Source organism: Staurois parvus, unplaced genomic scaffold (assembly GCF_062004578.1).
Source record: "Staurois parvus isolate SC_StPar_1 unplaced genomic scaffold, SC_StPar_1.0 ptg000606l, whole genome shotgun sequence".
In the NCBI taxonomy this organism is placed as follows: domain Eukaryota; kingdom Metazoa; phylum Chordata; class Amphibia; order Anura; family Ranidae; genus Staurois; species Staurois parvus.
Window position 1 is genome coordinate 62,421 of NW_028318402.1, and position 14,488 is coordinate 76,908.

Below are 14,488 nucleotides of genomic sequence, written 5' to 3' on the forward strand. Positions count from 1 at the left end.
GGTGTGAAACCGGCCTGAAATGGATTGAAAACACATCAAAAACACGTGTTGCATTTTTTTAATGCATTTTGTGTTTTTAATTTGCCCAGCAACAAGTTACGAGGAAAGAAGAAAAAGATTCAAAAAATGCTTCAAAACGTGCATGCAAAAACACAACGCACTGCAAAACACAAAAAACTGCATTGGTGTGAAACAGGCCTGAAATGCACTGAAAACGCATAAAAAACTTATGTGTTGCGTTTTTGATGTGTTTTGTAGTCTGCCAAGCAACAAGCTGGCCAAAAAAAGTCAAAAACGCACGTAAAAAAAAAGACGAACAAAACACAAACTGCATTAGTGTGAAACAGTCCTGAAATGCGTGGAAAACATTAAAAAGTGTTGCATTTTTATGCATTTTGTATTTTTAATCTGCCCAGTAACAAGTTGCTAAAAAAAACAAGATTACAAAACGCACTGCAAATTGCACAAAATGCAAACTACATTGGTGCAAAGCAGGCTTGAAATGCTCTGGAAACACTTCAAAAACGCATATGTTGCATTTTTATGCATTTTTGTGTTTTTTTTAATTTGCCAGGCAACAAGTTGGCCAAAAAAAATTATTCAAAAACGTACGTGCAAAAATGCAAAACGCACTGCACAACGAACAAAACACAAACTGCATTGGTGTGAAACAGGCATGAAGTGCATTGAAAACGCATGTGTTGCATTTTGTGTTTTTAATCTGCTAAAAAAAAAAAAGGAAAAGAAAAGGGATTTAAAACCTGCTTCAAAACGTGCGTGCAAAAACACAACGCACTGCAAAACACAAACTGCATTGGTGTGAAATAGGCCTGAAATGTATTGAAAACGCATCAAAAATGCATAAATTGGGTTTTTAATGCGTTTTAATCTGAAAAGCAACAAGTTGTCCAAAAAAAAAAATGAAATTAAAAAACTTCAAAAATGTGCATGCAAAACCGCATTGGTGTGCAACAGGCCTGGAATACATTCAAAATGCATCAAAAACGCATATGTTGCATTTTTTGTGCATTTTGTGTTTTTTAATCTGTCTACTTTAATCTTCCAAGCAACAAGGTGGCCAAAAATTAAAAAAAAAATGTACGTGCAAAAACGCACCGCAAAACGAACAAAACACAAACTGCATTGGTGTGAAACAGGCTTGAAATGCATCGAAAATGCACATGTTGCATTTTTAATGCATTTTGTGTTTTTAATCTGCCCAGCAACAGGTTGCTAAAAAAATGCTTCAAAAACACAAAATGCACTGCAAAACGCATAAAATGCAAACTGATGTGAAACAGTCCTGAAATGAAGTCCATGGCTGGACACATGACACCCTCACCCACACCGCACATCACATGGGACAGCCATGGCTGGATACATGACACCCTCACCCACACTGCACATCACATAGGACAGCCATGGCTGGACACATGACATCCTCTGATCCCACCTCACATCTCCCTCTTCTCTCTGCAGGGATCCATATCTACCAGGAGATGTACGGCTGTGAGCTGAGAGATGACGGCACCACTGCGGGGTATCAGCAGGAAGGATATGATGGGAGAGAATTCTGCTCTCTGGACACACAGAGAGGGATCTGGATCCCGACCATGAATGAGGCTCAGATCACCACACAGAGATGGAACAGTCCGGAGGAGAGAGTGGGGGAGAGAAACAAGAATTATCTGGAGAATATCTGTATTCCGGCACTGAAGAGATACATTGAATACGGGAGAGAAGATCTGGAGAGGAGAGGTGAGCGCACACCATATACATTGTACTGTATACACCCTCTGTGACATCTCTGTACTCTATATACATCCTATCTGTATACACAGTGATGACACAACACACTCCACCCACTTCTGGGATAAGCCACACCCACTGACACCTTACACCACACCCACTCCTAATAACACCCAATACAGGACAGTCCTTTGCCCAGTAGTGGGTGGAGTTTAATCAAGTGGGTGTGGCTTCCCATCCCACCAATAGGGACTCCTCATTCCTGACAATCGGCCGGGTCTGTCTGTTGGTGATGATCTGTCCATCCCAGTGTGTGTCCATTCATGTCCTCCAGTCTGTAGATGTGGGGATCTGTCCGGTCACATGGGTGAGTATTGGGGTGATGTCAGGAATAATGACTCATTCAGGATCTCGGGGTTCTCCTCAGAGATCAGTCCCCTCTGTACACCTTCTCTTCCTGTAACTGCTTCCATCGCACATGTCACACCCAGTCTGTGTTCATCCGCACAGTATGAGCCGCTCCCTGCACCCCCATACTGGAGGGTTATGGGGGATTTCTGCAGAACAGGTCACAGGAGACGAGGAACCGAGAAACTCCAACACTGAGTGTATCATACAACCGAAATCTGTGCAGATCTACACACCGTACAATGCAGAGCAATCCGAAATACAGAAGAATGTCCGAGACGTGTACACTCCGCCCATCACTCAGCTGGGGTCCAATGTAATCTATCCATCAATGGCTCCGCCCTAGGAGGAGGAGTCAGACTAAGCCCTGCTTCACACTAGTGGGACATGAAAGTGGCAGCGACTTCCAGCGTGACTGCAACAAGTTGGCCAAAACACAAACTGCATTGGTGTGAAACAGGCCTGACATGCATTGAAATCGCATAAAAAATGCACATGTTGTGTTTTTATTGTCCTTTGCGTTTTTAATCTGCCCAGCAACAAGTTGGCCAAAAAAAAGAAAACTTTAAAAAAAGGCAAAGAGCACTCAAAAACTGACAAAACGCAAACTGCATTAGTGTGAAACAGGCCTGAAATACATTGAAAACTCATCAAAAACGCATGTGTTGCATATTTTAGGTGTTTTGCATTTTCAATCTGCCAAGCAACAAGTTGATTAAAAAACAAATTTTAAAAAGCGTTATAAATGCATGTGCAAAAACACAAAACAAACAATACACAAACTGCATTGGTGTGAAACAGGCCTAAACACATCAAAACCTCAAGTTTTGCAATTTTTATGCATTTTGTGCTTTTCATTTTTCCAGCAACTAGTTGCTAAAAAAAAAAATTTCAAAAAGGATTTAAAAAATGCTTCAAAAACGTGCATGCAAAACGCACTGCAAAATGGAAAGAATGCAAATTGGTGCATTGGTGTGACAGGCCTGAAATGCATTGAAAACTCATAAAAATCACGTGTTGTGTTTTGTGTTTTTTGTTTATCTGCCGAGCTACAAGTTGGCCAAAAAAAAATTAAAGCGTCAAACGCTCTGCAAAACGAACAAAACACAAACTGCAATGGTGAGAAACAGGCCTGAAATGCATTGAAAACGCATTAAAAACGCACATGTTGTGTTTTTGATGTGCTTTGCATTTTTATGTTTCAGTAGTTTTTATTGAAACAGTTGAGTACTGACGTGATACTTCTTTTATCTGCACTAACATACAATTTTGAGGACAAGCTTTCGGGGTGTGCCCCCTTCTTCAGGGTCCAGGCAGTACTACTTCACAAAGTTTTAGCAGAATGTTGGAAGAGATGTGGGGGATGGAAAAAAAAAACAGTTTAGCCATACATGTACGGCTCCGATCGCACCGCACACAAGTCGCATGTGATTTGTACGGAATGCGGTGCGGTTCCTGAGCGAATCACGTGGGATTATTGCACCGCTGCAGTGTGAACCCGGGATTTACGTGTCAGAGCTTACAGCGATCAGCTAAAGAACCTTCTATAAGTGAGCCGTTCACACGGGCGGGTTTGTTTGGTATCATCTGAGCCGAGGTCACCGAAGGGAAAATACTTTCATTATTATTATAGAGGATTTCTATGGTGACAACAGTCTGCTCAGCTGTACAATATGAAGGTAAACATTCCAGTTACAATACAATTTGGTAGAAGAGGAAGCAGAGGGCCGGCTCACCAGAGCTCACAATCCAGGAGGGGACTTTTCTATATTTCCTATCTCTAGAGGCCATGACAAGTCCATGAGAACAATGCCTGGGAAGGATGCGATGGTGTCAGACGCAGGGGGCGGAGTCAGACGCAGAGGGCGGAGGAGAGGTTTTCCAACATCTAGTAATCCTCCGTCTGGCTGCCACAAGAATGTGGGGGGTGGAGGGTTCAGCATGGGGGGGGTAATGCTGTCAGTATTTCAGTCCAGGAACAGTAAATTCGGGTTCAGGGAACAGAGGATGGTGATACAGCAGATAAAATCTGACCAATCGCAGAGCAGAAGTTGTTTAGGAGCCGACAGATGTGAATAAATCTCCCGGGGTTCCCGCAATTCCTCCATCACAGAGGGGAGACGTCATTATAACGGGCCGGGTGCTTTGTGTCTATAATCTGCCCGGCAACAAGTTGGCGAAAAAAAGAGAAAACATTCAAATGACGCAGAAAGCGTTGTGGTGCGGCGGCCATATTTGTAAGTGCGGCGATTCTCTCTCCACGCGGATGTGTTTGTTCCTTCTTACCATCAATGACTGGACTTTGTTCCTCCATTTCTGGGCTCCACTTTGTGAGCTTTTCTTTAGGATCCATCTGTGCAGAAGAGGCGTGTCCCCCCTGTAGTGAAGGAGCCGCGTGTCCCCCCCGTAGTGAAAAATGCACATGTTGTGTTTTTATTGTCCTTTGCGTTTTTAATCTGCCCAGCAACAAGTTGGCCAAAAAAAAGAAAACTTTAAAAAAAGGCAAAGAGCACTCAAAAACTGACAAAACGCAAACTGCATTAGTGTGAAACAGGCCTGAAATGCATTGAAAATGTATTAAAAATGCACGTGTTGCGTTTTTAAGGTGTTTTGCGGTTTTAATCTACCAAGCAACAAACAAGTTGGCAGAAGAAATCAATTAAGCGTCAAAAACGCACATGCAAGAACGCAAAAACCACTGCAAAACGAACAAAATGCAAACAGCTTTAGTGTGAAGCAGGCCTGAAATTAATTGAAAATGCATCAGAATGCACAAGTTGCATTTTTTTCACGTATTTTGTGTTTTTAATCATCCCAGCTAAAAAAAAAGATTCAAAAACATGCATGCAAAAACACAAAACGGAAAGAATGCAAACTGCATTGATGTGACACAGGCCTGAAATTCACTGAAAACGCATCAAAAATGTATGTGTTGCGTTTTTGATGCGTTTTGTATTTTTAATCTACCCAGCAACAAGTTGGCCAAACAAAAAATTCAAAAAAGCATCAAAAACGCACGTGCAAAGCGCAATGCAAAACGAACAAAACAAACTGCATTGGTGTGAAATTATTATTATTATTATTATACAGTATTTATAAAGCGCCAATAGTTCCCTCAGCGCTGTACATTACAGAGGGGGACAGAACATGTGACAGAACAATACCAATACAATGCAAAACATGAGGGGATTGAGGGCCCTGCTCCTTGGAGCTTACAATCTAGGAGTGAAATAGGCCTGAAGTGCATTTAAAACACATCAAAAACGCATGTGTTGCGGTTTTATGCATTTTGCGGTTTTAATCTGCCAAGCAACAAATTGGCCCAAATTTTTTTTCAAAACAAGCGTCAAAAACGCACTGCAAAATGAACAAAATACAAACTGCACTGGTGTGAAACAGGCCTGAAATGCATTGAAAACATAAAAGATGCACAAGTTGCATGTTTTAATGCATTTTTTGTTTTTAATCTGCCCAGTAACATGTTGCTTTAAAAGAAAAAACAATTAAAAAAAATTAAAGATTAAGATTAAAAATGTTTTCAAAAATGTGCGTGCAAGAACACAAAACGCACTGCAAAACACAAAGATTGCAAACTGCATTGGTGTGCAACAGGCAGTACAACTTCCCAGCGACCAGGTCATCAGGACTTTATAGCGACTTTCCTGATTACATTCTTATGTGATTTGATGGATTAGTGTTTTTTTTTTTCCCAGCCCTCACCTCTCCTCCCTGGTCATCCTTGCTGCCTTAAAACTTTCACCCCCGTACATTCACAGCTGAGTGTAGCAGAAATGCGTGTTCCCGCTCACTTTTTTTTTGTGCGTTTTTCAAACAAACATCAGTCACACACAGGGCAGTCCCTGTAGCGTAATGCGTAGGGGAGGGGCAGTGACGTCACCACACATCCGCAGTCGGACACGGCGAGTATTGACAGTGTGCGCAGGCACACGAACAAGGCTGTCTTCACCGCTATCCGCGGCTGTATATACGAAAAGCGCATTATATTTTATCTACATGTGAGTACAATATTGGCGCACATTAAACGTTTCTTACCCAGGATAAGACACTATGTATCTTTTCTTCTTTCCCTTATGATCCATGGGAGGAGAGTTGGACTAAGGAGAGTGCTGGGGAAGGAGAGATTTCGTCTATCACAGTGATTCACAGTGCAGCTCCTATTGTTTTTTTTTTTTTATAATTTAAATATTTATTGATTTTCATTTTAAATACTTTTCAACATCATGATATACAAACATATAAATATATCTATACACCATAGTATCCAACATTTCTACTTTATTTACTTTATTCCAAATTTCCCCCCCCCCTCCACCACCCTCACCCAAATCCCATCTTCCTACTTTTCCTTTTCTCTGCATCATTTTATCTCAGCAAGTGCAGTTTTCCTATTATTTTCTTTAATCTTTCCTATATTTCGTATATAACTTAGCTTTTTCCCAATTCTCCCATTTCCTATTATAAATCTCCATCCTATCTTCCTGGACATGGCACAACCTTTCCATCTTTTTAATCTGCTCAACTTCTTCTACCCAGTCTTCTACCCTCGGTACTTCTATTTGCTTCCAAAACCTGGGTATCAGAGCTTTTGCAGCATTAATGTAGCACCATATCCCTGATTTTTTATATTTATTGACTGATATGTCCATGTTATGTAAAATACACACTTCTGGGTCTAATCCAATATCTATTTCTGTTATTTTTCTTATCAAGTGGGTTATTGTCTTCCAGAATAACTGAATTTTTGGGCAACCCCACCATATGTGATATGTTGTACCCATTTCACCACATCCCCTCCAGCACCACGGTGAACTCTCTTTACACATCTTATTTTCAACAATTGGTGTAATGTGCCATCTTGTCAAACACTTATAGTTCATCTCTACTTCTCTCATAGAAATGTTTTCGTGGGTTAATCTATATATTCTCCTCTGCTTCTCCTCATCTATCACACTTCCCATGTCAGTTTCCCATTTTATTATATATGTTGGCTTTGTATTTATATCTAGTTCTGTGAGTATTTTATATACCTTAGCAATCCCGTGTTTCCCATCACCTTGTGTACCCAAAACCTTTTCAAACAAGTTCCAATTGTCTCTTGTCCTTAAAGGTTTTGGCAAGCTTCCAACAAAACTCTTCAATTAAAAATACCGCCACTTGTCTAATTTAGTGAAAATCTCACCCTCTTTTTTTTTCAATTCCCCAAATGATCCTATTTTATCCCCCACCAAAATATCTCTTAATTGAACCTCTTCCTTTTTAAACCACCTACCTCCTATTTCTTCTCTACCAGGGGGGAAAAACTCCGTGTTTTTTAGTGAAATTAGTGTTGAATTAAAAGACCATTTCAAACTTTTGTGTAAATTATCCCAAATTTTTAAAACATTCAAAGTGTATGTATTTACATTATCATTTAGGCCCCTATACTGTGTTGGTATCCATATCACTTTACCCAAATCTATTCCACTAAGTTCATTCTCTATCCTCACCCAACTTTTTTTATAGTTCTGTGTCCAGTCTATAGTTCTAGCCAATATTACAGCTTTATAGTATCTTTTAAAATCTGGAAGCCCTAAACCACCTCTTTCTTTCCTCCTACTCAACAACTCATATGACAATCTTGGTTTTTTATTCCTCCATATGTATTTTGTTATCAGTTTCTTAATTAACTTAAAAAAGGTCTCTGGGAGTTTAATTGGTATCATTTGATATCTATACATGATTTTTGGTACTATTATCATTTTTACTAGGTTAATACGACCTATCAATGTCGGGGTTCCCTCTTGCAATATTTTTAGCTCCTCTCTAATCTCATTAATCAGTGAAATATAGTTTAATTTGTAAAGGTGTTTATATGAAGCTGTGAGATTTACTCCTAAGTATTTTATATCTCTATCTTTCCATTTAAAGGGAAATTCCTTTTGTATTTTTTCTTTTTCATTTTTTGAAATATTTATATTTAGAATCTCCGTTTTTGTTGGATTAATCTTTAAATTTGACAATTCTCCATACTCCTTCAATAGCTTCATTAGGTTTGGCAGTGTCATCCTGGGGTTTCTCACGTAGAACAGCAAGTCGTCAGCAAAAGCGGCGACTTTATGTTCCGTGTCCCCTATCTGAATTCCCTTTATATCTCTATTTAGCCGTATTGTTGACAGAAGTGGTTCTAGTAATACAACATACAACAATGGGGACAGTGGACATCCCTGTCTTGTACCGTTTGACATCTCAATGGGTTCTGACCTCTCCCCGTTCACCACAACAACTGCAGAGGGGTATCTATACAACTTTCCTATCCACTCTCTCATCTTGGGCCCAATTCCCATGACTTCCAACGTATCCATCATGAATCTCCAATTCACTCTATCAAACGCTTTTTCAGCGTCTATAGAGAGTAGAATCACCGGTTCTTTTCCCTTTTTACTTTTTTGGATCAGCATCAATGATCGTAGCCCATTATCTCTACCCTCCCTCCCGGGAACGAAGCCCACCTGGTCCTGATGTATCCATTCCGGCATTAGCTCTTTCAATCTATTTGCCAAGACCTTTGCGTATAGCTTAGTGTCAGTGTTTAATAATGAGATAGGTCTATAGTTCGAACACTGTGTAGCATCTTTTCCCTCTTTTTGGATAAGCACCATTTGAGCTTGTAGCGATTCTTTTCTTATTTCCATCTCTCCACCTAATGCATTCATATATTTTCTAAGTTTTGGTACTAAGATTTCACTATATTTTTTATAATATCTCACAGTATAACCATCTGGACCTGGACTTTTCCCAGACACTGTACCCTTCAGAGCTAATTTTATTTCCTCTTGTGAGATATCTGCATCCAGGGAGTTCATTTGGACTTCGCTTAATTTTAGTAACCCAGCCTTCTCTATATATTTCTTTCTCTTATGGTTCTTCTCACTTTCTATATTTTCAGATTCCCGCAGGGGATTTATATTATACAGATCTCTATAATATTCCATAAAAACTTTGGTGATTTCTCTATTTGAGTGTTTCAGGTTCCCCTTAACGTCTTTTATTTTTTCTATATAATTTCTATTTTTCTTTTTCCTTAGGGCCCTCATCAAGTATTTTCCCGGTCTTTCTCCCCATCTATATCTCTCACTCAAAACCCTATTATATGCTTTTCTCCTCTCCTCTTCTATTACACCTTCCAATTCTTCTTTCTTTTTTTTTAACTTCAACTCTATTTCTTTTATTATTCTATTCTTGTGTTGTTGTTCTAGCTTACTTATTTCTTCTAAGAGTCTGCTCATTTTCTCTCTTCTTTCTTTTTTCTTTCTTGCCCCAATCGCTATCAATATTCCTCTTATGTATGCCTTATGAGATTCCCACACTGTAGCTATGGACACATCACCTGTCTCATTTTCCTGGAAATACCGTTCAATCTCTTCCCCTATTTTCTGGGCTATTTCGTTTTCTACTAATAGTGTCTCGTTAAGTTTCCATCCCAGCCCTCTTGTTTTCCCCTTCCCCCATTCCAATTTCATTCTAACTGGGGCATGATCCGATAAAGAGATTGTCTCTATTTCAATTTGAACTAGGTGGTCGATTAATTGATGTTCTATTAATATGTGGTCTAATCTTGAATACCTCTTATGCATGTTTGAAAAAAAGGTATAATCTCTATCTTGCATGTGTGTAATTCTCCAGGCATCTACTAATTGACTTATATGTAGTTCTTTCTTCAAGAGTTTCAGAGCCCTACTTCCTTCTCTCTGTGCATGGGAGGTAGCATCTTTTTGTGGATCCATACAAAAATTAAAATCCCCTGCGAGAATCAAACAGCCTCTTTTAAAGTCCATCAACTTCCTCAGCACTTTTTTCAGATATATCTCTGGGCTTTTATTAGGACAATAAATATTGGCCAATGTACATTCGATCTCCTGTAGTTTTCCCTTTAAGAACAAGAATCTCCCCTCTGGGTCTGTCATTCTATCGTCCAGCTCAAACCTAGTATTCTTTGCCACACCTATTGCAACACCCTTCGCTCTCTTAACCGGGGAATCAGCATAATACCATGTTGGGTGATTTCTGGATCTCAGCCTAACGTTCGATTCTATCTCAAGATGTGTCTCCTGTAGGAATACTACTGAGGCTGCTCTATGATGTAATTCTTTAAACAGTCTAAATCTTTTCCCAGGGGAGTTCAACCCATTTACGTTATATGTTATAAACTGAATCTCTTCCATCTTCCATAAATCTTCTCTTCCCCTTCTTCTCCCTTCTCACTTGCTTTTGTATCTTTTTTTTTTTTTTGCAGGAAAAATACCCCCCCTCCCCACTTACCCACCCCCCCCAACTTCCCCCTCCCCCCCACCCCCTTCCCCCCCCCTCTTTTTAGGCCCATCTTTTGCCTATTGATCATTTATGGAAGAAACTTCCACTTTTGATCTAGTCCTTGGGCTAAAAACTCTGGGCATGGACGACCTTCCCCTTGTCCGACCTCCTCATAGCTCCCCTGGTCCCTCCTAGATTCATCTCCAGCACCGTAAGGCAGGGGCAGTAGGGTGAGGGCTGACCAGTGTAGAGGAAAGACAAAAAAAAAAAAAAAAAAAAACCAGCCTTATCTTCCCTCCACCACCTCTCTCCCCCTCCCCCTCTCCCCCCGCCCCCTCCCCCCCACAAGTTGCCAATCCTCTTTTCTCTTCATTCTAAATTCCCATTGATCTTCTTCCCAGCCTGGAATCTCCATTCTTTGTATTTTTAAACTGTCACAAAAATGTTTCAGATCTTCTGGGAACCTGAGGTGCGCCGTAACCCCGTTTTTCCATCCTATTAAACATTCAGGAGACCCCCATCTGTATTGCACATTATATTCTTTTAACCTTTCCAATAGGGGCCTCAAAGTTCTCCTTCTCCACAGAGTCTCTGGGGCCAAGTCCGCATATATCTGTATGTCGCCACCTTCATAGTTAATAGCTGGTTTCCCTTTGATCTTCTTCCAAATTTTTTCTTTATCTCGAAACTCATAAAATTTAACTATAATGTCTCTTGGCCTTTCTTTCCCCAGGTATCTCTGGATGTTTCCTTTTCTGAAAATTCCTTCTATTTTAGTCTTTTCCATTTCAGTGCTGTCTGTTATAATATTTAATATTTTACAAACCACTTCTTGCAGGTTTTCTCCCTTAGAGTTCTCTGGGACCCCACGTATCATGATGTTTCTCCTCCTGTCTCTATTTTCTTGTATCTCAGCTTTATATTTCAATTTTTCTTGGGCTTTCCCTATGCTAATTATTACTTTTTCAAGCTCAGAGATAGCCTGGGTCTGATTTTTAACTTTCTCCTCCGTTTCCTCCACTCTCACCAGCAGGTGTCCCAGGTCACTTCGGATATTTACCATTTCTTGTTTTATTGTTTTCTCCAGTTCTTTAAACATTTCTGCCATTTCTTTTTTATTAGGTATTTGTAGATCTTTTTCCGTCTCTGTATTTCCTAATGCTTGCTGATTGCTGGTGTCCAGGCCTAATGATACTCTTGGGCTATTTTCCATGCTGAAATCAGCTTCTCCTCTTTCAGTCCTATTCTGGGATCTTTCTGGGGTTACGTTTCCTTGGGAGGTATATTTTTTAATTGTACCAGTCTGGGACCCTTTAAGCCCACTTCCTTTTACACTTTTATTTTTCATTTTCTCTGTAACTTTTGTTCTTTGTTCTTCTATTATAAAATTCCTGGATTTAGGGGGGAGAGAATCAAAGGTCTTGTATACTAGTCTCTGCACTATTCCCCGGCTGGTCTTTTTGGGCTGTTCTGTCCTCAAATCTTTTCCACCTTTTTTGCAGTCGCCGGGGTCCCCCCTTTCACTTACCCCCTGCTACCCTTTAGGGAGCCATGTAATGCATCACAGTTAGGGTATAGAAGATTTCAACTTAAAGTCACTCACCCTCCTCGTATGTTTCCTCCAGTGGCCCCGCTGTTTGCTCTCTCCTTCAGGTCACATAGGGTCTTTATTCAAGGAGAAGGGGGGGGGGACCCTCCAGAGTCTCTTTGATCTTCAGTTTACCAGGGCTCAGTGAATATCTTCTTATCTTGCTTTATGCCCTGGGGGTCTCGGGGGAATAGAGGGAGAATGCACCGATCCCCAGCCGACAGGACCGTTCTGCTCTCTCACCGCAGAACGCCGGCCGGCCGGCTTCCCGAACTCCCAGGCGTGCTTTGCGGTCGGTCACGTGCTCGCGCCGACTTCCCAGCATCCAACCGCTCTCTCACCGCTATTCACCAGCCACTCTCCTCTCTCCCCCCGCACACCTCCGCTTTCCGTCCCGGGGAGCCGCCAGGCCAGGGTAAGAGGCAAGCCACCAGGCTATCTACATATCTCGGGGGGATCACAGGGGACCTGGGGAGGTCAGGACACGGAGCTCCGTCCGAGAGCTCCTACATTGAGCTCTCCTCCGCCGCCATACTCAGGCTCCGCCCCTGCAGCTCCTATTGTTAACCATTATAGCCATACAGCACAGGCTACTACAAAGGAGAGTATACTGCATTCATCTCTCTGTTGAACTTGTATGGAAATTGATGGCATCTCAGTGAAATTGGGACTATCCATCCATAGTTTATTTTCAACTTAGTAGTATTATTATTAATATTATTTTTATTCACAAGGATTTTTTTGTTTTATGTAAATATTGGCACAAGGTGTTTACGGTGTTAATTGAGAATATATATTGATTTTTCATTTTTTTAAAAAAACAAGGAATAGAACGCGGCATCCCAAAAAAATTCTTTACATAAATTCTTCTTACGCACATCTCGTGAGGGTGAGCAAGGAAGCCTGCGACACTTTGTTTATATACACACAGATATTTGTATTCCTCAGTGGCTCACAAGTACAATCTAAACAAAAATGGTAACGTGTGTTGCCGTGCGTTTGTTGCTGTGCGATCAGACACGAGCCGATGTAAATGAATGGTAACACAAGCACACTGCACGTTGCCACGAGTTCACAAACACAGGTGAGAATGCAGCTGAAATGCAAATACAAGCGTGATGCACAATGCTGTACATTTTCTTGTGGTTTTCTGTGCGTTCAGAAACACGTGGATGCAATTGAATGGTAACACAAGTGCTACATGCATTGCCACAAATGCAGTTTCTTGCAAGTTGCCACATAGATGCAAATAAATAGAAACGCAAGTGCTACACGCATTGCAGCAGGTTTTTTGAAACGCAGGGCAAATCACGCATTTTACTTGCAGGTTGCTGTGCACTTGGAAAGGTGCAGATGTGAATGAATGGCAACGCTCGAGCAAAGCACATTGCAGCATGTTATTGAAGCGCACGGCAAAGCGTGAGTTCTCTTCCGGGTTGCTGTGCGTTTGGAAACACACAGATGAGAATGAATGGTAACACAGGCAGGACATGCGTTGTTGCACAATTCTGAGACAATTCCGAGACGTACAGTAAAGTGTTTTTTTGCGGCTTGCCACAAAGCACACAGATGTGAATGGAGCCTAAATGGTAACTCCAGTGTGACATGCATTGCCATGCATTTTTGAAAACGCGTGTCTGTTTTTTGTGCGGGTTGCTGTGCATTCAGAAACATACAGATGCGAGCGCAGTCTAAATGGCATCATGAGTGCAGTGTGCGTTTGGTGGGCAATGCCATGCGTTCTCTGTGTGGGTTGCATGCGTTTGGAACCAGTTATATGTAAATGGCAGCAGAAGCATGATGTGTATTTCCAAAACACGGGTTGCTGCGCTTTCACATTTGAATTTAGTCTATTTGTTAATGACGCCACAATCGCAGTTAGCAGACGTGTGTTTTGCTGCCAAGATGCGCAATGCTCCACCACCGAAAAGGTTCTTGAGCTACTTTGAGATGTTCGCTGTATGTAGGGCAGCCCATTCAAAGGAATGACCTGCCCTATACGTGATGCATGTTCACACATGAGAAACCATGCAAAAACAAAGTAAGCAGGAACGTGCGTTTCTACTACGTTGAGGTGTGAATGGAATGTGCTAGGGAGGAAGTTTTTAGACAGCAAGGCTGACCAGGGAGGAGAGGTGAGGGTTAAAAAAAAAAAAAGACTACATCAGTGGTTGCAGCAAAGTCGCTGCATCTAAGACAAATGTAGCTTTACTGGCGATTTTTTTTTTTTTCCATTGAAGTATATGGGAGTCGTGCTGCACAAGAATCGCCCAAAATTAGTGCAAGAAGTATTTTTTTTCTTTGTCACAGCGACTCACGACACGGCAATTAAGACAGGACCCATTAAAATCTATGTGTGTTTCACTAGATTTGCGATTTTACATGTCGCCAGAATGTTGCAGGTCCTGGAAAATGGCTCTAGTATGAACCGTG

The 14,488-nt window shown here is 41.1% G+C and overlaps 1 pseudogene across 1 annotated transcript in view; it reads left to right on the top strand.

Annotated features, from left to right (window-relative positions):
• Window positions 1-14,488, top strand: part of LOC149449724 (class I histocompatibility antigen, Gogo-B*0102 alpha chain-like) — a 69,675-nt pseudogene that overhangs the window by 34,896 nt on the left and 20,291 nt on the right. Inside the window, exon 2 of the transcript XR_016315374.1 lies at window positions 1,480-1,758. The product of XR_016315374.1 is annotated as a class I histocompatibility antigen, Gogo-B*0102 alpha chain-like (transcript). The remainder of the gene's footprint in view (window positions 1-1,479; window positions 1,759-14,488) is intronic.